This window comes from Anser cygnoides, chromosome W (assembly GCF_040182565.1).
Source record: "Anser cygnoides isolate HZ-2024a breed goose chromosome W, Taihu_goose_T2T_genome, whole genome shotgun sequence".
Taxonomy (NCBI): domain Eukaryota; kingdom Metazoa; phylum Chordata; class Aves; order Anseriformes; family Anatidae; genus Anser; species Anser cygnoides.
In genome coordinates, this window is record NC_089911.1 from 9,136,421 (window position 1) to 9,157,180 (window position 20,760).

General features: G+C 45.3%; 1 long non-coding RNA gene across 1 annotated transcript; it reads left to right on the forward strand.

The window, feature by feature from the left end:
* The first annotated feature begins 525 nt into the window (after positions 1-525).
* On the forward strand, positions 526-19,628 carry LOC136788718 (uncharacterized). The gene is made up of 3 exons (XR_010827347.1): positions 526-658; positions 1,152-1,309; positions 18,175-19,628. It is a non-coding gene; the product is annotated as an uncharacterized lncRNA (long non-coding RNA).
* Positions 19,629-20,760: the final 1,132 nt, after the last annotated feature.

Genomic DNA, 20,760 nt, shown 5'->3' on the forward strand with positions numbered 1-20,760 from the left:
CAAGGGGAAATCAGAAGGATTAGGATAGGAAGGAGAGGTGTGTGTGTGTGTAGGGGGGGTAAACCTGTATGTTAGGGAGTGTTTTAATTGTCTAGATCTGAACAATGGCGATGACAGGGTGTATTGGGTTTACGTGGCAAGGTTTTGGTAGCAGGGGGCTGCAGGGGTGGTCTCTGTGAGAAGAGTCCAGAAGCCGCTCCATTGTTAGATAAGAGCCAGTTTTTTTCAGCCGGTTCCAAAAGGAACCCACCACTGGCCAGAGCTGAGCCAATAAGACATGTTGTTTGCACCTCTGTGAGAGTATATTTATTAAAGGGGGAAAAAAGAAACTGCTGCACAACAGCAGCTGGGAGGGCAAGGAATGAGCAACAGCCCTGCAGACACCAAGGTCAGTGAAGAAGGAGGGGGAAGAGGTGCTCCAGGCGCCGGAGCTGAGGTTCCCCTGCGACCTTTGGAGAGGACAGTGGTGGAGCAGGCTGTCCCCTGTAGTCCATGGTGAACCACAGTGGAGCAAATTTCCATGCTTCATCCTGTGGATGAGCCTATGGTGGAGCAAGTAGATCTGACCTGAACGAGGCTGCAGCCTGTGGAGAACCCCTGACGGAGCAGACTCTGGGCCATACCTATAGCCCATGGAGAGGAGTCCACGCAGGAGCAGGTGAACTGGCAGGAGCTGCTGCCCGTGGGGAACCCATGTTGGATCGGTTTGCTCCTGAAGGATGGACTTTGTGGTATGGAGCCATATTTGGAGCAGTTCTTTAAGAGCTGCTGCTTGTGGGAACTGATCCATGTAGTATCAGTTAGGGAAGGACTGTATCCTGTGGGAGGGACCCCACGCTGGAGCAGGGGAGGAGAGTGTTTGTGAAGGAGAGTGGGAAAGGAATTCGCAGGTGACTTTGCACTGTTTCACACGTCCCTGAATTAGAGATAATGAGGAAACAAGAGGTAGAAACAAAAACTTGAGCAAGGTTGAGATAAAGTAAATTGGCTACAGATGAGCTTTGGGCAGTGGCCAATTGCTGGCTGGCTCGAGGCGCATGTCTGTCCATCTAACCAATTGTATGACAGATTTGGGCGCGTGGACAGAGCATGGGGCTATGGGGAAAGTATATGTAGTGGTGAAAAATGGCAATAAACGTCTCCTGTTCAAGAGCTATCAGGAGTCCATGTCTTTCATCCCTTCAAATGATGACCCCGACGTGATAGGGGAGGAGCAGCGCTGCACGAGCGTCCAAAAGGAACCCAGCCGAACAAGTCAAGCTCGCAGCTGGACTGCAGCTTCAACCCTGGGACATCACCTGGAGGACAGGTGAGCGGCTGAGCGTTGATCGTGGGAGCTAACCTCACAGTAGAAGAAGAGGTTATAGTAAAACTATTAATGCAACTACTAACAAAAAGGGGAGTGAAATATGATGCAATTGTAAGAAATGGTCCAGCAATTCGTGCCACTAAGGGGTTTTGAAGGGTTAACATTGAGGCCTGGGTTTAGGCGAGAAAAGAACAAAGGGATTTCTTCGGAGAAAAACTGCTGACTTTGCACGGATGTGCAGTAACTTCTGATAGCCGGCCAAGAGACCACTAGATAAGGAGGAAGAATAAGAGCCTTCCTGTCTCCCTGTCTCCCTGGACCACTAGATAAGGAGGAAAATATGAGCCTCCCTGTCTCCCTGTTCGAGCGGCCCCTGAGAAAGTAACAGAGACTGATAAGCAGGCGACATCGGATTTGGGAAACCAATTATAATAACCCTGCCTCTTCTAGAAGTAGTAATGAATATGTATTAGCCTAGGAGTATAAAAACCAGCTGCCTTACGTAACAGGTGTGCGTCCCGGTGGAGCAGAGACTCCCGGCGCACCCAGCGCTGTTTGCTTGCCTCTATTCGTTTAATAAATTGTAAACTCTGATTGTAATCCTATTTGGGACTCAGTCATTTATAACAATTGGGGGCTCGTCCGGGAGGGTCTTGGTTCCTGAATTCTGACTTGATCTAGGAGGGGCGCCCCCACCATTTGGTGGCTCCTGTTCGAGTCAGGTCAGGGCTAACACCATCCTGAACCTGAATAAGGGCAAGCAAAGATTTAGATTTTTTTATGAGCTCCCTTTGCCGGCTGCAGCACTATATTTTGCCCGTAATTCTGCGCGCGAAGATCCGAACGAAGACGACGGAGTCGTAAGTATTTAATGTGTATACCGTTCGGTTGGGTGGGATTCGGTTGCCTGTGTGTGTGAGAGTGTGATTGAGACGGAACGTAGTTCCGAAGCGATTGTGGAGGTCTTCTAACCGCGGTTCCAATCTCCCGCGAGGGACTTGGCCGGTGAAGGACCGAAGCGATTCCTATAGGATTCGTGGGTGGGTGATAGGTCCTAAACCCCCTGCAAGACACTCTCACTAAGGCAACCAAGGGCTGTAGGAATTGCCACAGTAAAATTCCTAGATGGGTCAGACAAAATTGAAGACCCGGGACCAGAGAAAAGGGAGCAAATTACCAGACATACCACCAGAAAGTCCATTAGGGATAATGATTAGAAATTGGAACGATAGGGGCCCCAGAAAAGGAAAAAGCAAAGTAAAAATGATTCAGTATTGTATGATAGAATGGCCAAAGGAGCCTTTAAGACCACATGTCTTTTGGCCTATTTTCGGATCTTTTGAAGACTGGGTTTGCCAGGCTTTAAATCTACATGTTAACTCAAAGGAACCTTTTAGCCAGGAGGAAAGTGATTATGCAGGATTATGGATCAGGATCTCACGTCCTTTTCCAGCCTCAATATTTACACTGAAAGCAGACGAGAAGTTTGACGAAGAAGAGAACAAAAAAATAAAAAATAAAAAAAAAAAAAAGGAAAAAGAAAAAGATGATGAATGGGAGTCATTGGATAACCTACCACCTCTATATCCTAACAATCCACCCCCGGTGGTGCATCTTGTAATCCTGTTTTGTTCTTAAATGTTTTGACTGTGTCAAGGAGGAAGGTGGGAGCATTATCTAAGTAACAGTTTAGAAGTTTGGGTATATTCGCGGTGGTGTTCGGTCAGTTTCCCAAGTATCGGGGGAGCGGGGCTGACTGATTATCAAAGTGGTAGAACGGAGAGTCACTTCTTTGGTGGTTCGGGCCTGAGCCCTGGGAATTTGGTAAGAAGGGGGAGAGCGAATTTATTTAGGCCTCAATACCTTTTTAAACCCCCATCTTGACGGATACACAGGAGTGATTCCTTGTTTTGTGTAGGCTTACTAACAAAGTGCATGAGAAAAATTAGCATTTGGCTTGAAATTCGGTCTTATTGAAATGTAAACTTTGTGGAAAAGGTGTTATTGTTTGTCTAGAAGACAGAAGGCTGAGTGCTTCAGGTGTTTTTTCCGAAGTCCTGCGGATTTATGATTGGAATGGGGCTCATTAATAATCTGAAATAGTAAAGTTTGTATGTGGAAAGAAGAGTTTAATCCCAGAGAATTGGGACATTTGGGAAGAAGATTAGGAAAAGATAGTAAAAACCTGCAATAAAAAGGTTTGTGTGGAAATTGAAACAAGGGACAGTAACTAATATAAATAAATAAAAGGGAATGGGAAATCAAGGAAAAGGGGAAAATCCAAAACAAAGACGTCCTAAAAAAAAAAAAAAAAAAAAAAAAAAAAAAAGCCTCCTTGGGTGCATATTGGCACATTGGAAGGATATTGTTAGAAATGGGGGCACAGAAAGCAAGAGGACTTTCACTAAGTATTGCAATCAATGGTGGCCACTATATAAACTAAATGGCCACTTTATGGATCAATCGACTATAACAGTGTCTTGCAATTAATGTTTTTGAGGAGAGAAGGAAAATAGGATGAAATGTTGTATAGTGATATGTTGTTTCAGCATGTTGGAGGGAAAAGGTTTGGAACTAAGTTGGCCCCTGACTGAGCCTTTGGTGTTGGCATTAGAAAAGTACGGGCTGGAGAAAGATAAAGGAAGTGTTAAAAGGGTTGTTGAAGGTGTTAAAGGTTGTGTGGCATGTAGTATTTAACAGAGCTGTTTGAAGTTGAATGAGCAGGGGAAGAGGATGTAGGAATGTTAATAGTTCCGCCTCAACCCGAGGCTGAGATCTCTAAATCGCGGTGTGAGCCCTCTGGGGCAGGGGGACCGTGATGGGTCCGAGAGAGTTGTCGTGGAAACAGAAAAGCAGCTAACTTTTGAAACAACCTGAGTTCGTGTGTGAGCTCAGATTGCCAATGGGACCGCTCAGGGAACTTTCAACGATTGCATTCCCCTGACCGACCCCCTCACTGAGACCCTAATCACCCCGGAAATTATGTAAATACTAAAATCTGGTTAAATTGGCTATTGGGAATTGAGAATCTGTTCCAACAAGGTCCAAAAGAAACCCCTATGGAATTTAAGGAATTTTTGAATTTCTGGACCAACTTTGAAATGCAATGAAAAAAAAAAAAAAAATGGACCTGGCTTTGAAAAAAAAAAAAAAAAAAAAAAAAAAAAAGAGAGAGAGAGAGGCAACTGGCTAACCTCTTTCCAGGGCAATCAGCCCCTGATATCAGAAAGAAATTGTCTTAGGCTGCAGGACAAACAACAGTCAGGAATGATGGGGACCTGGGGCATCTACCCTAGCAGGTCCACTAGTTGAAATAAAGCTAGGAAACGAAGACAGGCTTGAATTTTTGTTGGTTATGGGAGCTTCTTTCTCTGTGTTAATTAGGCTGTAAATGTAATAGGAGCAACATATTCAGTGTTAAATAGTTTAAAAGGACGATTAGGAACTAAGACAACTACAATAATTGGAGCCACAGGGAAAGAGGAAGAATGGTCATTCTTACGACCCCTTGATTTGCGTTTTGGGGGTGAGGAACTAACCCATAAATTTTAGTATGTACCAGAATGCCCGATGCCACTCTTGGGACGGGATCTATTAGCCAAATTAGATGCAACAATAACCTTTGAGGATGGAGAATTAATAATGAAGGTACCTGAGTCCAAAGTAGGCCAAATCCTAATGATCAAAGATAAACCCTTTGTTAATATTCCAAGAGAAGTAGAAAATGCAGTTATAGCAACAGTACGGGAAACAGATGTACCAGGGAAGTCGAAACTGGCACAACTGGTAAAGGTGGAATTAAAGGAAGGAGCCAAACCTGTTTGAATCAAACAATATCCACTTAAGATAGAAGCTAGGCACGGGAATAGTGAAAATTATTGACAAATTTCTCAAATATCAGATTCTGGAAGAATGTAAATCGGAATACAATACTCCAATTTTTCCAGTAAAGAAGCCGAATGGCGAGTATAGATCTGTACAAGATCTTAGAGCAGTAAATGAAATAACAAAGGATATTCACCCGGTAGTAGCTAATCCTTACACATTGTTAACATCTGTGAAAGAGAAATATAAATGGTTTACCGTGATAGATTTAAAGGATGCCTTCTTTTGCATACCTCTTGATAAAGATAGTAGAAAATTATTTGCCTTCAAATGGGAAAACGTATTGAAGTTTTTGGACCACATATGGTAACAACCGTTTTGGAACAAAGGGGGGGGGCACTGGTTATCACCCAGCCGGATGATGAAATATCAGGCAATCCTAACTGAACAAGATGACATAACCTTGAAAACGACTAACCTGTTATATCCAGCAGTATTTCTAGGAACCGTTCCAGAAGAAGGACCGTTGGAACACAATTGTGTGGAAATAATCGAACATAAGCCAGCCACAAAGATTTGAAGGATGTACCCCTTGAAAGGTATTCAGTGGGAATACCACACTCCGTGGCACCCACAAAGCTCAGGGAAAGTAGAAAGGATGAATCAAACAATAAAACAACAATTGGCTAAGTTAATGATCGAGACACAGCTGCCCTGGACGAAATGCTTACCATTGGCACTTTTAAACATAAGAACTAAACCACACAGTGAGACTGGATTATCATCATATGAAATGTTATATGGTATGCCTTATTCTCAAGGGATGCCCCTAGGGAACAATGTAGTTGAGGATCATAGTATCCAGAAATACATAATTACCATTGGAAGGAGATTACAGGAGATAAGATAAATTGGGATGATGACTCAGACACCACCTTTAGGATTTGCTATTCATAAAATACAACCAGGAGACAAGGTCTTAATAAAAACCTGGAGAGAAGAATCATTGAACCCCCGATGGGAGGGACTGTACCTTGTTTTACTTACTACTGAAACAGCTGTGAGAACAGCAAGAAGGGGTTGGACCCACGCATCCAGAATAAAAGGACCAATAACTACCGAAGCCTGGAGGGTTGAGTCCACTCCTGGGGAACTGAAACTGAGACTAAAGAGGAACTGATATCCCAGCAATGAGGTTCTGCATGAATTAAGGGCACTGGATAAAGAGGACAAGGCTGAAGGGAGGAAAGGGAGAAGGCAAGACCGGGGTAGGACCCTCCACTGCGGCGTGTATGGTCTACCGAGGGAGGCAACCCCTATGGGTATTGACCGCCGAGTGAGAGTGCCTCGACCGGACTTCTCCTACACCAAGATCAGTTTGTCCTGAGAAAAATAACATGAGAACCTTTTAAACCCATAATAAAATTGTGATTAGTTTTTCCAGGAGCTGGATCACCCTGAAGGGCTGAATGGTAACACAAGCTCTGAAAGCGGGCCCAACCCCATGATTGAAGGCGCTTCCCACACTCTCAAGATTGGACGGCGAAAAAGGCTTATAATATGACAGGTCGCCAAAGGGAACTGAATTGTGACTGTAAGTGGAAACCCAACGTGGGAGCTTGGAAGCGTGCATATACGAGTACAAACGGGGCAGACATTGTAACAGGACCACTCGGTAACAAGGACACTCTGTATTATCACGCCCCAAAGGGTAAAGATGGATGGGATGGTCATTTTCCAAACGGGACGTGGGCCCTAAAGGGACATTATTGGGTGTGTGGCAAACATGCTTACAAGAGGCTACCTGGAAACTGGTCGGGAATATGCTATGGGGGGTACATAAGACCCTTGTTCTTTTTATTGTCACAAACACAAGGAAATCATTTAGGAATAAGATTATATGATGACCTGAACAGAGTAAAACGATCTATTGATACTTCCTTATCCGGGGATAGTGCCCAAAAATGGGGAAAGGATGAATGGCCTCCTGAAAGAATCATACAGCATTATGGGCCAGCCACCTGGAACTCAAATGAGTTGATATCAGGAGCCCGAGAACCTATTTATAATTTGAACCGAATAATTAGGTTGCAAGCTATCCTCGAAGTTGTAACAAATCAAACAGCGACAGCCTTGGATCTTTTGGCTGACCAATCCACTCAAATGAGAAATGCTATATTCCAACATAGAATGGTCTTAGACTATTTACTAGCAGAAGAAGGGGGAGTATGTGGAAAACTGAACGATTCTAATTGTTGTCTACAGATTGATGATAATGGAAAAGTGGTCAAGCAGATAACAAAGGAAATTAGAAAGCTAGCCCACGTCCCAGTACAAACTCGGAAGGGTATGGATTGGGATTTCTTTTCATGGTTGCCTGGTGAACCATGGGTTAAAAGGATGCTGTTTTTATTTTTATGTGGTGTAATGACATTATTGTTTATACCTTGTATGATACCTTGCTTTACGTTGTTGATACGGCGAGTAATAAATAGCACCCAATTTGTGATGACTTCAGTGGAGAGAAAAGGTGACGTGTCGATAATGATGCTTAAGAAGTGGACACCCCGAGAACTGACTGATGAAATCCAATTGTTACTGACAAAGGTTGAAGGAGAGACACGAATTGATGATTAAAAAAAAAAAAAAAGGGAGGAATTGTAAGAAATGGTCCAGCAATTCGTGCCACTAAGGGGTTTTGAAGGGTTAACATTGAGGCCTGGGTTTAGGCGAGAAAAGAACAAAGGGATTTCTTCGGAGAAAAACTGCTGACTTTGCACGGATGTGCAGTAACTTCTGATAGCCGGCCAAGAGACCACTAGATAAGGAGGAAGAATAAGAGCCTTCCTGTCTCCCTGTCTCCCTGGACCACTAGATAAGGAGGAAAATATGAGCCTTCCTGTCTCCCTGTTCGAGCGGCCCCTGAGAAAGTAACAGAGACTGATAAGCAGGCGACATCGGATTTGGGAAACCAATTATAATAACCCTGCCTCTTCTAGAAGTAGTAATGAATATGTATTAGCCTAGGAGTATAAAAACCAGCTGCCTTACGTAACAGGTGTGCGTCCCGGTGGAGCAGAGACTCCCGGCGCACCCAGCGCTGTTTGCTTGCCTCTATTCGTTTAATAAATTGTAAACTCTGATTGTAATCCTATTTGGGACTCAGTCATTTATAACACGTTTAATATAAAACTATTGTTGAAATTTTTGCAAAAGAATGGGGCCCCAGCTTCGGCGGTGTTTGATTTAAAAACTTGGGAAAATGCTGGGACAACTATATGGGACGCTGCCTCACGGGGAGATACAACAGCTGCTGAGGTGATGACGACCTGGCGCTTAGCAACTGAGACACTGAGATCATGGCAAGCGGAAAAAAGGGTACAGACAATGTGATGTATAAAGCATGTTTGTTCATTATTTCCCATGGCTATATTAAGAAGGAACAAAGGGAGTCACCCAGGTGGCGGTAAGAACCTTGAGGCACCCTGCCTGTTGCTGTCTCGGACAGAAGATTGAGAGAACTTTGTGTAAACAATATAATTGCAAAACCAATAACCCACTGCCCTATCTTAAGACAAACCAACATGACCAATTAAGGAGGGGAAAACACCACATACCAAGCAGAGGAAAACTACTGCCTTCATCCGCGCGACCACCAGAGGGACCGGAGACGACCCCCTAGCAACAGTCGACGCAGCCGCAGTACCAGGAAGGGGGGCTACGTAACCCCGGAAGAACTCGATGATAAAAGGGGACTGCGAAAGGGGGGGGGGGGGCGCGCGCCATTTGGAGGAGCATGGACTCCCCGGCCGCCCAGCGCTGTTTTGCTTGCTGATCGCTTACTCAATAAACTAATTCTTTCTGGCTAAAAGAGTAATTTATAACAGACAACGGCCGCTCAGGCTACGCAGGCGGGTGAAATAAAAAGTGGTGACTGCGTACCGCCAGAGAAAGCAAACCTGATAGACTTCGGAATAGAAGCAGAGACAATATCCCAACCCATGGCGGCCACTCTGCGCTCGATGCCATTGCGGCCATCAGCGCCGCCATCGCCGCCGCCCGCCCCGTTGTCAGCTCCGGGCATCCGCCCGCCCGCCCGCCCCGCCGCCGGCTGCTGCGTTTCTCCGGTTTGAGCGCCCGCCCGCACGGACCGGGCGCTACCATGTTCCGCCTGCTGCTGCGCCCGGGCCCACCGCCTCGCGGGCCCCCGCTCGCCGCCGCCCGCCGCCGCCGCCGCTGCTGCCTCCCCCGCCCCCCCCCGGGTCGGCCCCCCCTCAGCCCGCCGGCCCCTCTGCTGGCGCTGCGAGCTGCCGGCAGCTCGGCCAAGGATGTGGGTGGATCCCCTGAAAAGGCAGCCACAGATCTCAGCAGTGAACGCAAACTCAATAAATCCCAGCAGCTGAAAAAAGTTTTCAAAGAATATGGTGCTGTAGGGGTTTCATTCCACGCTGGAATTTCATTAGTATCTCTAGGAATCTTCTACCTGGCTGTATCAAGTGGTGTGGATATGACTGCAGTTCTCTTCAAACTTGGTTTCAGTGAATCATCGCTGCAATCTAAAAGGGCTGCTGGTACAGGCACATTTGTGTTGGCATATGCTATTCACAAATTGTTTGCTCCAGTACAAATCAGCATTACTATAGTTTCTGTGCCATTTATTGTCCGATACTGCCGGAAGATTGGTTTCTTCAAACCTCCTACCCCAAGTCCATGATAACTTATTTTTTTTTACTCGCCCAACATGGGGCTCAAGGAATTTGAGATAAGGATGATAGTTGAGAGAAGTAACGGGCAAAACATGGACTGGATGTTTTTTTTTATGAATGCAATAGTTGTGAAGAATTTAAGAAAGCAGCAATTGTGAGGAATATGTTTCATATTAGTGTGGTAAGGGACGAGGGGTGGTGTGTGTGTAAATTGTCCACCTCGTCGGTGTTGTGATGCTGTTATGTTTATTTTGGTGTGGGGAATTCTTTTTCTTTTTGATGTAAGTGAAGTTTGTGAAGCTTGTGATGACTGTAAAGTAAGAGTATATTGTGATTATTCTTAAATATGCTTTTCACAGAGGCGAGGGGTGGAATGTAGTGGGTTTACGTGGCAAGGTTTTGGTAGCAGGGGGCCATAGGGGTGGCTTCTGTGAGAAGAATCTAGAAGCTGCCCCATGTTAGGTAAGGGCCCCACTGCTGACCAGAGCCACGCCAATAAGCGATGTTGTTTGAGCCTCCGTGAGAGTAGATGTAGGAAAGAGGAAAAAAAAAAATAAGGGAAAAAAAACTGCTGCGCTTCACAGCAGCTGGGAGAGTGAGAGGAGTGAGGAACAGCCTTGCAGGCGCCAAGGTCAGTGAAGAAGGAGGGGGAGAGGTGCTCCAGGCGCCGGAGCAGAAGTCCCCTGCATCCCGTGGTGAGGACCATGGTGAAGCAGGCTGTCCCCCTGCAGCCCATGGAGTACCACAGTGGAGCAGGGTTCCGCGCTGCAGCCCCGCTGCCACGGTTACCACTGTGGACACCTTCTCAGGAAGAACCAGAGGGAGTGCCGGAGTGGATGTCTCCACAGTAACACACGCCACCTTGTGGGGTACTCACGTTCATAAAATTCCATTGAACGTCAAAGGACCAATTGGGAATGACTGTAGTGTATTGCTGCTAGGACGATCAAGTGCAACTTTGACCGGATTTTTTGTTTTGCTGGGGATAATTGATGCCGATTATAATGGACAAATCCAAGCTATGGCTTGGACACCGTCTCCACCATTGTCAGTAACAAAGGGAACTAGAATTGCTCAATTGATTCTTTTCCGAGCAGTAGTCTGCAGGAGTTGGTTCAAGAACAACTCCAACAAGGACATATTGTTCCGACAAACAGCCTATGGAATTCACCAGTGTTTGTTATCAAGAGGAGCGGGAAATGGAGATTACTGCATGATTTGCGACGAATCAATACACTGATCGAGGACATGGGATCCTTGCAGCCAGAAAACAAAACAAAAAAAAAAAGAGAAAAAAAGGAAAAAAGAGAAATAAAAGAAATAAAAGAAAAAAAGAAAAAAGGAAAAAAAACAAAGAAAAAAGAAAAAACTAAAAATAATAAAGGAAAAAAAGATAAAAAAGAAAAAAGAAAAGGAAAAAAAGAAAAAAGGAAAAAGGAAAAAAGAAAAAAGAAAAAAAGAAGAAAAAAGAAAGGAAAAAAGAGAAAAAAGGAAAAAGGAAAAAAAGGAAAAAAGAAAAAGGGAAAAAGAAAAAAATAAGAAAAAAGAAAAAAGAAAAAAGGAAAAAAAGGAAAAAAAGAAAAAAGGGAAAAAAAGGAAAAAAAGGAAAAGAAAAGAAAAACCTAGTACCTTTGAATATTGTATCGAACTCGCAATATGCTGTAGGTGTTGCTCAGCGCATTGAGAGGGCACATTTGAGACATATCCCAAAGGAAAACTTGTTTCTAAAATTTAAAGAGCTGTTATTTTTGGTAGAGCAGCGAGTGCACCCATATTGTATTATTCACATGCAGAGCCACACCATGTTACCCGTTACTTTTACAGAGGGTAACGCACGCGCTGACCAGCTAACTAATATGACCCTGACTGCCCCAGTGCCTAAGGTGCTGGAGCAAGCACGGTTATCCCATGCCTTTTTCCATCAATCCACCAAAGCCTTGGTGAAACAATTCACTATATCGATCACTGACACCAAATTGATTTCCAAACATGTCCTGACTGTCAACAACATGTTTCGACCCAGTCTTTAACGGTAAACCCTAGAGGTCTACGGTCCTTACACTTATGGCAGACCGATGTAATGCATATGATTTGCCCAAACTGAAGACTTCAGTCATCTTTCTTTGGTAAAAATATTACAGAACTTGGCCAAATCATTCTTTATCTTAACAGCTCCAGTTTACCAGGTACACCCATCAGATGAATGCTAAACAGCTAAGTTACAAACTACCTTACCTTAAAGACATTTTTAATGCAATATACAAGTGATTGTTTATTTTCCTTTGAAATGAAACAAAGTACCTCTAAAAAAAGTTGAACCTACAGCAAGAAAAAGGTAATGTACACTGTCTCCCTTAATCAACACTCTTGTATTTATGCATACAGATCATGAGACCACAGTTAAAATTGGCATATATGCATCAGAGAGAGCTCTCTCTAGAAAGTCTGTAACCACCCAGACTGCCCGCTCAAAAATGCGGCAGTTCAGGTCTCTGGATGCAGGGAGTGTCTGAGCCTGTTGCTGCCATCTGAGGGAGGCAGAGATACTGTGTGTGTGAGGTGCGAGCAGGTGGATGACCTGGTCCGCCTGGTGGCAGAGCTCAGGGAGGAGGTGGAGAGGTTGAGGGCCATCAGGGAGTGTGAGCGGGAGATAGACTGGTGGAGCAACTCCCTGCAAGGCCTGAAGGAGAGGTACTGGGGTGAGACACCCCAAATGGGGATGGACCCCCCTGCCCTGTTGCTGTCCAGCAGAGGGAGGGGACCTAGGAGTTGAGGAGGAATGGAGACAGGTCCCTGCTTGACCTCGCAGGCAACGCCCCCCCCCCCCCCCCCCCACCAGCCCCACCTTCCCAGGTGCGTGTACACAGCAGCTTTGAGGCCTTGGAGCTTGAGAGACTGGTGGGTGAGGATGAAGTAGAAAGTCTACCCAGGATGATGCCTAGGGCAAGGCAGTCGACTCCACGCCTCAAGACTGCCTCCACCAAGAAAAAAAGAAGGGTAATCGTAGGCAACTCCCTTCTCAGGGGAACAGAGGGCCCTATTTGTCGGCCTGACCCTACCCATAGGGAAGTCTGCTGCCTCCCTGGGGCCATGGTCAGGGATGTTGCCAGAAAGCTTCCCAACCTGGTTTGCCCCTCTGATTACTATCCTCTTTTGATAGTCCAGGCTGGCAGTGATAATATTGCTGAGAGAAGCCTGAAGGCTATCAAAAGGGACTTAGGGGGCCGGGACGGTTAGTGGGTGGAGCGGGAGTACAGGTGGTGTTTTCGTCCACCCCTACAGTGGCAGGGAGGGGTACAAAGAGGACACGGAAAGCCCACCTGATAAACACGTGGCTCAGAGGCTGGTGCCAACACAGAAATTTTGGGTTTTTTGACCATGGGGTGCTTTACTCGGCACCCAGCCTGATAGCTGCAGACGGGTCCCACCTATCTCTAAGGGGAAAACGGATCCCAGCCCAGGAGCTGGCAGGGCTCATTGAGAGGGCTTTAAACTAGGTAAGAAGGGGGACGGGGATGAAATAAGGCTCTTTAGAGGTGTGCCAGGGGGAACAATGTCAGGGCCGGGGGAGAGGGCAATGGCCCAACTGAAGTACATCTACACTAATGCTCGCAGCATGAGTAACACGCAAGAGGAGCTGGAAGCCATCGTGCAGCAGGCAGGCTATGACTTGGTTGCCATCACGGAAAGGTGGTGGGACCACTCTCATGACTGGAGTGCTGCAATGTCTGGCTATAGGCACTTCAGAAGGGACAGGCAGCACAGAAGGGGTGGTGGTGTGGCTCTATATATTAGAGTGTTTTGATGTTGTGGAACTTGAGGCTGGGAATGATAAGGCTGAGTCCCTATGGGTTAGGATCAGAGGGAAGGCCAACAAGGCAAGTATCCTGGTGGGGGTCTGTTACAGACTGCCAAACCAGGATGTGGAGACGGATGAAGAGTTCTACAGGCAGCTGGCAAAAGTTGCGAAATCACCAGCGCTTGTTTTTGTGGGGGACTTCAACTTCCCAGACATATCCTGGAAGCACAACACAGCCCAGAGAAAGCAGTCTAGGAGGTTTCTGGAGAGCGTGGAAGATAGCTTCCTGACACAGCTGGTTAGAGAGCCTACCAGGGGAGGTGCCCGGTAAACCTTCTGTTCACAAACAGTGACGGACTGGTGGGAGATGTGGTGGTCAAGAGCTGTCTTGGGCAGAGTGACCACGAAATGGTAGAGATCTCTATTCTTGGCAAAATCAGGAAGGGGATCAGTAAAACCGCTGTCTTGGACTTCCGGAGGGCTGACTTTGAGCTGTTCAGGACACTGGTTGGCAGAGACCCTTGGGAGGAGGTTCTGAAGGGCAAAGGAGTCCAGGAAGGCTGGGCACTCTTCAAGAAGGAAATCTTAAAGGCTCAGGAGCGGTCTGTCCCCACGTGCCGAAAGACAAGCTGGCGCGGAACTAGACCGGCCTGGCTGAACAGAGAGTTGTGGTTCGAGCTTAGGAGAAAAAAGAGGGTTTATAATCTTTGGAAAAGAGGGCAGGCCACTCACGAGGACTATAAGGATGTTGCAAGGCTGTGCAGGGACAAAATTAGAAAGGCCAAAGCTCATCTGGAGCTCAATCTGGCTACTGCCGTTAAAGACAACAAAAAATGCTTTTACAAATACATCAACACCAAAAGGAGGACTAAGGAGAATCTCCATCCTTTACTGGATGCGGGAGGAAACTTAGTTACAAGAGATGAGGAAAAGGCTGAGGTGCTTAATGCCGTCTTTGCCTCAGTCTTTAGTGGCAAAACCAGTTGTTCTCTGGATACCCAGTACCCTGAGCTGGTGGAACGGGATGGGGAGCAGGATGTGGCCCTCGCTATCCACGAGGAAATGGTTGGCGACCTGCTACAGCACTTGGATGTACGCAAGCTGGTGGGGCCGGATGGGATCCACCCGAGGGTACTGAGCAAACTGGCGGAGGAGCTGGCCAAGCCGCTTTCCATCATTTATCGGCAGTCCTGGCTATCAGGGGAGGTCCCAGTCGACTGGCGGCTAGCAAACGTGACGCCCATCCACAAGAAGGGCCGGAGGGTAGACCCGGGGAACTATAGGCCTGTTAGTTTGACCTCAGTGCCAGGGAAGCTCATGGAGCAGATTATCTTGAGTGTCATCACGCGGCACTTGCAGGGCAACCAGGCGATCAGGCCCAGTCAGCATGGGTTTATGAAGGGCAGGTCCTGCTTGACTCACCTGATCTCCTTCTATGACAAGGTGATGCCCTCAGTGGACGAGGGAAAGGCTGTGGATGTGGTCTACGTTGATTTCAGTAAGGCTTTTGACACTGTTGCCCACAACATTCTCCTCAAGAAACTGGCTGCTCATGGCTTGGACTGGCATACGCTTCGTTGAGTTAAAAACTGGCTGGATAGCCAGGCCCAAAGAGTTGTGGTGAATGGAGTCAAAATCCAGTTGGAGGCCGGTCACTAGTGGAGTCCCCCAGGGCTCAGTGCTGGGGCCAGTCCTCTTTAATATCTTTATCGATGATCTGGATGAGGGGATCGAGTGCACCCTCAGCAAGTTTGCAGATGACACCAAGTTAGGTGCATGTGTTGATCTGCTCGAGGGTAGGAAGGCTCTGCAGGAGGATCTGGATAGGCTGGACCAATGGGCTGAGGCCAACTGTATGAAGTTCAACAAGGCCAAGTGCCGGGTCCTGCACTTGGGGCACAACAACCCCAAGCAGAGCTACAGGCTGGGAGAAGAGTGGCTGGAAAGCTGCCTGGCAGAGAAGCACCTGGGAGTACTGGTTGATAGGCAGCTGAATATGAGCCAGCAGTGTGCTCAGGTGGCCAAGAAGGCCAACAGCATCCTGGCTTGTATCAGAAGCAGTGTGGCCAGCAGGTCTAGGGAAGTGATTGTCCCCCTGTACTCGGCTCTGGTGAGGCCGCACCTCGAGTACTGTGTTCACTTTTGGGCCCCTCACTACAAGAAGGACATGGAGGTGCTCGAGAGAGTCCAGAGAAGGGCGACGAAGCTGGTGAGGGGTCTGGAGAACAAGTCTTATGAGGAGCGGCTGAGGGAGCTGGGATTGTTCAGCCTGGAGAAGAGGAGGCTCAGGGGAGACCTCATCGCTCTCTATAGGTACCTTAAAGGAGGCTGTAGAGAGGTGGGGGTTGGTCTATTCTCCCAAGTGCCTGGTGACAGGACGAGGGGGAATGGGCTAAAGTTGTGCCAGGGGAGGTTTAGGTTGGATATTAGGAAGAACTTCTTTACTGAAAGGGTTGTTAGGCATTGGAATGGGCTGCCCAGGGAAGTGGTTGAGTCACCATTCCTGGAGGTCTTTAAGAGACGTTCAGATGTTGAGCTTAGTGATATGGTTTAGTGGAGGTCTTGTTAGTGTTAGGTCAGAGGTTGGGCTAGGTGATCTTGGAGTTCTCTTCCAACCTAGATGATTCTGTGATTCTGTGATCAGGACAGGCCAAACCTTATATTCAACAAAAATTCAGTATGTCCATACTTCCATCTGGTCTGATCAGAGAGCAGAATTCTGTGATAGAATCACTGAATGATAGAACTGGTTTGGGTTGGAAGGGTCCTTAAAGATCATCTAGTTCCAACCCACCTGCCATGGGCAAGGAAGCCACCTACTAGATCAGGTTGCCCAAATCATTTGGGCAATATCATTATCTAAGCATTTGGACTGTATCTGTAGCCAGCTTTTTTTCCTGAAGCTATTGGTTTTAAATGAATTAAAGGGGTCAAAATTGAGTCACTCATGAATCACTTTTATTTTATACTTCCTACTGTCTTAGAGTAGGCTTGCAATATTCCATGGTAGAGTGAAACCACAGAGACTAGCTTTTACATCTGTAGTATTGCATCAAACTAATTATGATCTTGTGAGTGCTGTGTTGTACTAGTACTCACAGAATACATTTCCATTAACTTCATAATCTCGGGGTATGTTTAAAGGGGGTATAAATAAGCAGGGCTCAGAAAAGGGAGTAGTTATATGATTTATCCTGCAAATGGCTTTTAGCTTCACTTTCCTCTATTTAAATATCCTGTGTCAGATTTCCCTGCCTTCAGCTGCAAATAGTAGTGCTGTTGTCCTAGCAGTGACCTAAGAATAGAGAAGATACAGAGCATGGAGAAAGAAGTAAATAAGATTAGCTGATGTAGCTGGGAAAGAAAGACAAGCTTTTAGGTGCAGTCTCCTCACCAAATTGTTGCACCAATAGAGCTGTGATTAGGGACCGACAGAATGCTCATTCCCCTTTCCCAGCTACTCCAACTTGTCTTACAGAAAATATTATTTCTTTGTATGAACTGTGTGTGTCTTAAATTACAGTTAGGAGATTTATTTTTCTTTAATTAATTGAGGAGTTTTGTCTTGACTTCTTTATTCAGAACCTGAGCGAAAAATTTAGGATTTCTAAGATCTCTTGGAGAGATCTATCTTGTATTCTCCTTGTGCTTCATTTTCAGAGCACTGTCTTTAGTAAATGACTTGGAAAGTGTTCAGATTCCAAGATGAAGCATATGTCAAGGGTAATTGTTAAAAATCTTTATACATATTTTCATTTTTTTAATCCTGTCAGTCTTCCCCATACTTTTCCACATTAGGAGCTCCTTTATCAAACACTCAAAGAAGTAAGAGACTGAAAGGTAATGAGATGTTAACATGTTTATAAGATATTAACTTTAGTATTTGTATCTCAAATGGATATCTGCATAGCTCTTGGAAGAAATGAAAAAAATGCTGCTATGCAAACTAATTAATTATTTTGTCATAATATTTCCAGAATTTGATCACTTAAAATATGTTCACGTATCAGTAGACACTTTCTCTCATGCTATTTGGGTGACAGCTGCAGTGGGTGAAACTAGTCGCCACATCCAGGCTCACTTCCGTGTTGCTTTCATGGCGTTAGGCATCCCAAAGGAAATAAAAACCGACAATGGCCCCGCCTATACTAGTCACTCCCTTCAAACCTTTTTTCAAATTTGGGGTATCCGACACATCACAGGCATTCCTCATTCCCCCACGGGTCAAGCCATTGTTGAGCGCACACATCGCACCTTGAAAACACTGCTAAATAAACAAAAAGGGGGAGACACCCAGGAAACACCACAGAACAGGTTGGGAAAGGCACTTCACGTAATGAATCACCTATCATTACCCTTTCCTCACGAAGAGGTACCGCCCATAATAAAACATTACAAAAATATGAATTCTGCACTGTCACGGGTGCCACAAGCAGAGCAGGCCTTAGTGATGGTAGAAAATTTAAATACAGGTCTTTGGGAGGGACCCCAGGCTCTAATAACTTGGGGTCGAGGGTATGCTTGTGTCTCCAGAGGTCACGGACCAAGATGGGTACCAGCAAGGGGGGTAAGGCCATGGTTGGCCTCCTCCTCACAATCGCCGCTGTCATTGGTTATTGCCAGCCCTGGGTCTCCATCCAACCACGCCGCAACATCTGGGTCAAGTGCACCCTCAGTAAGTTTGCAGATGACACCAAGTTGGGCAGGAGTCCTGATCAGCTTGAGGGTAGGAAGGAACAACTGCATGCAGCAGTATAGGCATGGGGAAAAGCGTCTGGAAAGCTACCTAGCAGAAAAGGACCTAGGGGTGCTGGTTGACAGCCAGTTGAACATGAGCCTGCAGTGTGCCCAGGTGGTCAAGAAGGCCAGTGGCATCCTGGCCTGCATCAGAAATAGTGTGACTGGCAGGACAAGGGAAGTGGTTGTCCCCTTGTACTTGGCACTGGTGAGACCATACCTTGAGTACTTTGTGGTTTCTTGGGCCCCTCACTACAAGAAGGATATTGAGTTGCATGAGCATGCGCAGAGAGAAGGGCAACAAAGCTGGTGAAGGAACTAGAAAACGACCTATGAGGCGAAGCTGAGGGAACTGGGGCTCTTTAGTCTGGAGAAAAGGAGGCTAAGGGGAGACCTCGTTGCTCTCTGCAATTATCTGAAAGGAGGTTGTAGCAAGTAGGGTGTTGGTTTCTTTCCTCAGGTGACAAGTGATAGGATGTGAGGCAATGGCCTCAAGTCGGCTACAAAAGCAGAAAGCCTGATCATACAACATCCCTTTAACAGGAGTAGAGGACAAGAGTCTATAAAGTAAAAAAAAAAAAAAAAAAAAAACACAAAAAACTGAGAGCATGAAAGTACAGTTTTGTCTTGACTCCCTGCTTCTCCCAAATACTCCATGCTAGCTGACCCCATCCCCTCTCACCAGGATTACAGGGCAACAGTGGTTGTGAAGGGTCCATGTTCTCTGGAGACAAGCAATGCACTCTTGTTAACTTGCAGCTCTCTGGTGTGGAACAGATCTCTTTTCAAACCAGGGTGGGCTCAGTTTGATGTAGCTTTATTGGGTATCATCTCTGACACAGCCACTTGAATGTGTACTTACTGAAAATGAGGTGTTTTCTCATGCTACTGAGGAATACAGAAATGAGAACTAAAAGAAGCCACATCATGGTACATCATAGTAATGTTTTACACCATAAGAAATAAAAGTAATCTTCATTTATTTTCCAATTTCTAAATAGAGTTTGGTTCTTATCTAGTGTTTAAATAGTCACTGATCTTTTGAAAAAAGTTCTGTATAGTAGGTAGTCATGACTGAAGGATAGGGAAAACTTACAAATACATGCATAGACAAGGACAAGAAACAGGTCAACACCACTTTACCACTTTTGTATTTTATTGTGGAACTGAGTTTGTTTCCTTTACATCAAATATCCTCAGTGGAAGAGGGGATATTGCACACAAATATCATAAAAGCACTACATATTACTTTCACTGGAAACTACTTTTCTATGGTAGATATGATTGGATAGAATAGAAGTGATTCAGGATTATAAGACATAATACCATACACAGCTGCAGACCGACACAAACACCATTCAGAACAAGAGAGAGGAGGTGTGTGAAGTGCTTCTCAGACAGCAACAAGACTCTTCCTTTCCATAGCTTGGAAAATAATGGCCGCATGCAAATGCATGAAAACATATTTCAGATTTGTTCTTTTTCATTTGTGATTACAGCTCAGTCTTGAACAGATAGCTCCCACCATCTAGTGCAGAGAAGCTTTTTATTTTTTTTCCTTCCTTTTTTCTCCTTTCAGTATTTTTTGTTGTTTTTTTTTTATTTTTTTGTCACAATAAACAGACTTTTTTCTTTTTTTTTTTTTTAATTTTAAATAGCAAACATTTTAAAACCAGGTGAACGATATAACTGCATTCTAAGAAATACTTACCCCAGTTGCTTTTAGTGTTTTGTTCAATTATGTGAAGATGAAAGCTTACAGTTTCTTTCAAGTGCAAACATTATACTTTTTCCTTTTCTAATAAGTCCAGACCAACAAAATTACTATTTCTCTCAAAACATTACTGAACAAGAACCTCTGGCAACAGACGAACAAAGTGAAGCATATGACAAAAATGTCCCAAATGCACAATAAGCGCTCTGTGGAGCTGACTTGCTTGCGGTGGGAGGGATTGAAAATTCAACAAATTGATTAAACATTAGTAAATGAGTACCAGAACTGTCCTAAAATGCATAAGCTATTGTAGACAATTAAAAAGAATTATATACACAGTTATCTCCATTCACCACAGTATGTAAGATAATTTTAAAAAATCAAAAGTGAATTCTATAAAAGATGGGGTGAAAAGTTGAGGTCAATGAATTTAGGCCCACCACAGGACTTGGAAAAGGCATGCGAGAGAGACCCTGTCCAAGTTCAGGAGTGGGCGGTGATCTCTAAAGTTAATTCTTCATTTAATTTTATGAACGAATATAGTAATAGCATAAAGATCATGACTGGGCATGCTATTATGTATAATACCATAATTTAAATGGTGTGCCCTTTGCACTCAAATACTGATTTTTTTATAATTAATCAATAACAAACCATGCTCCTAGAAATC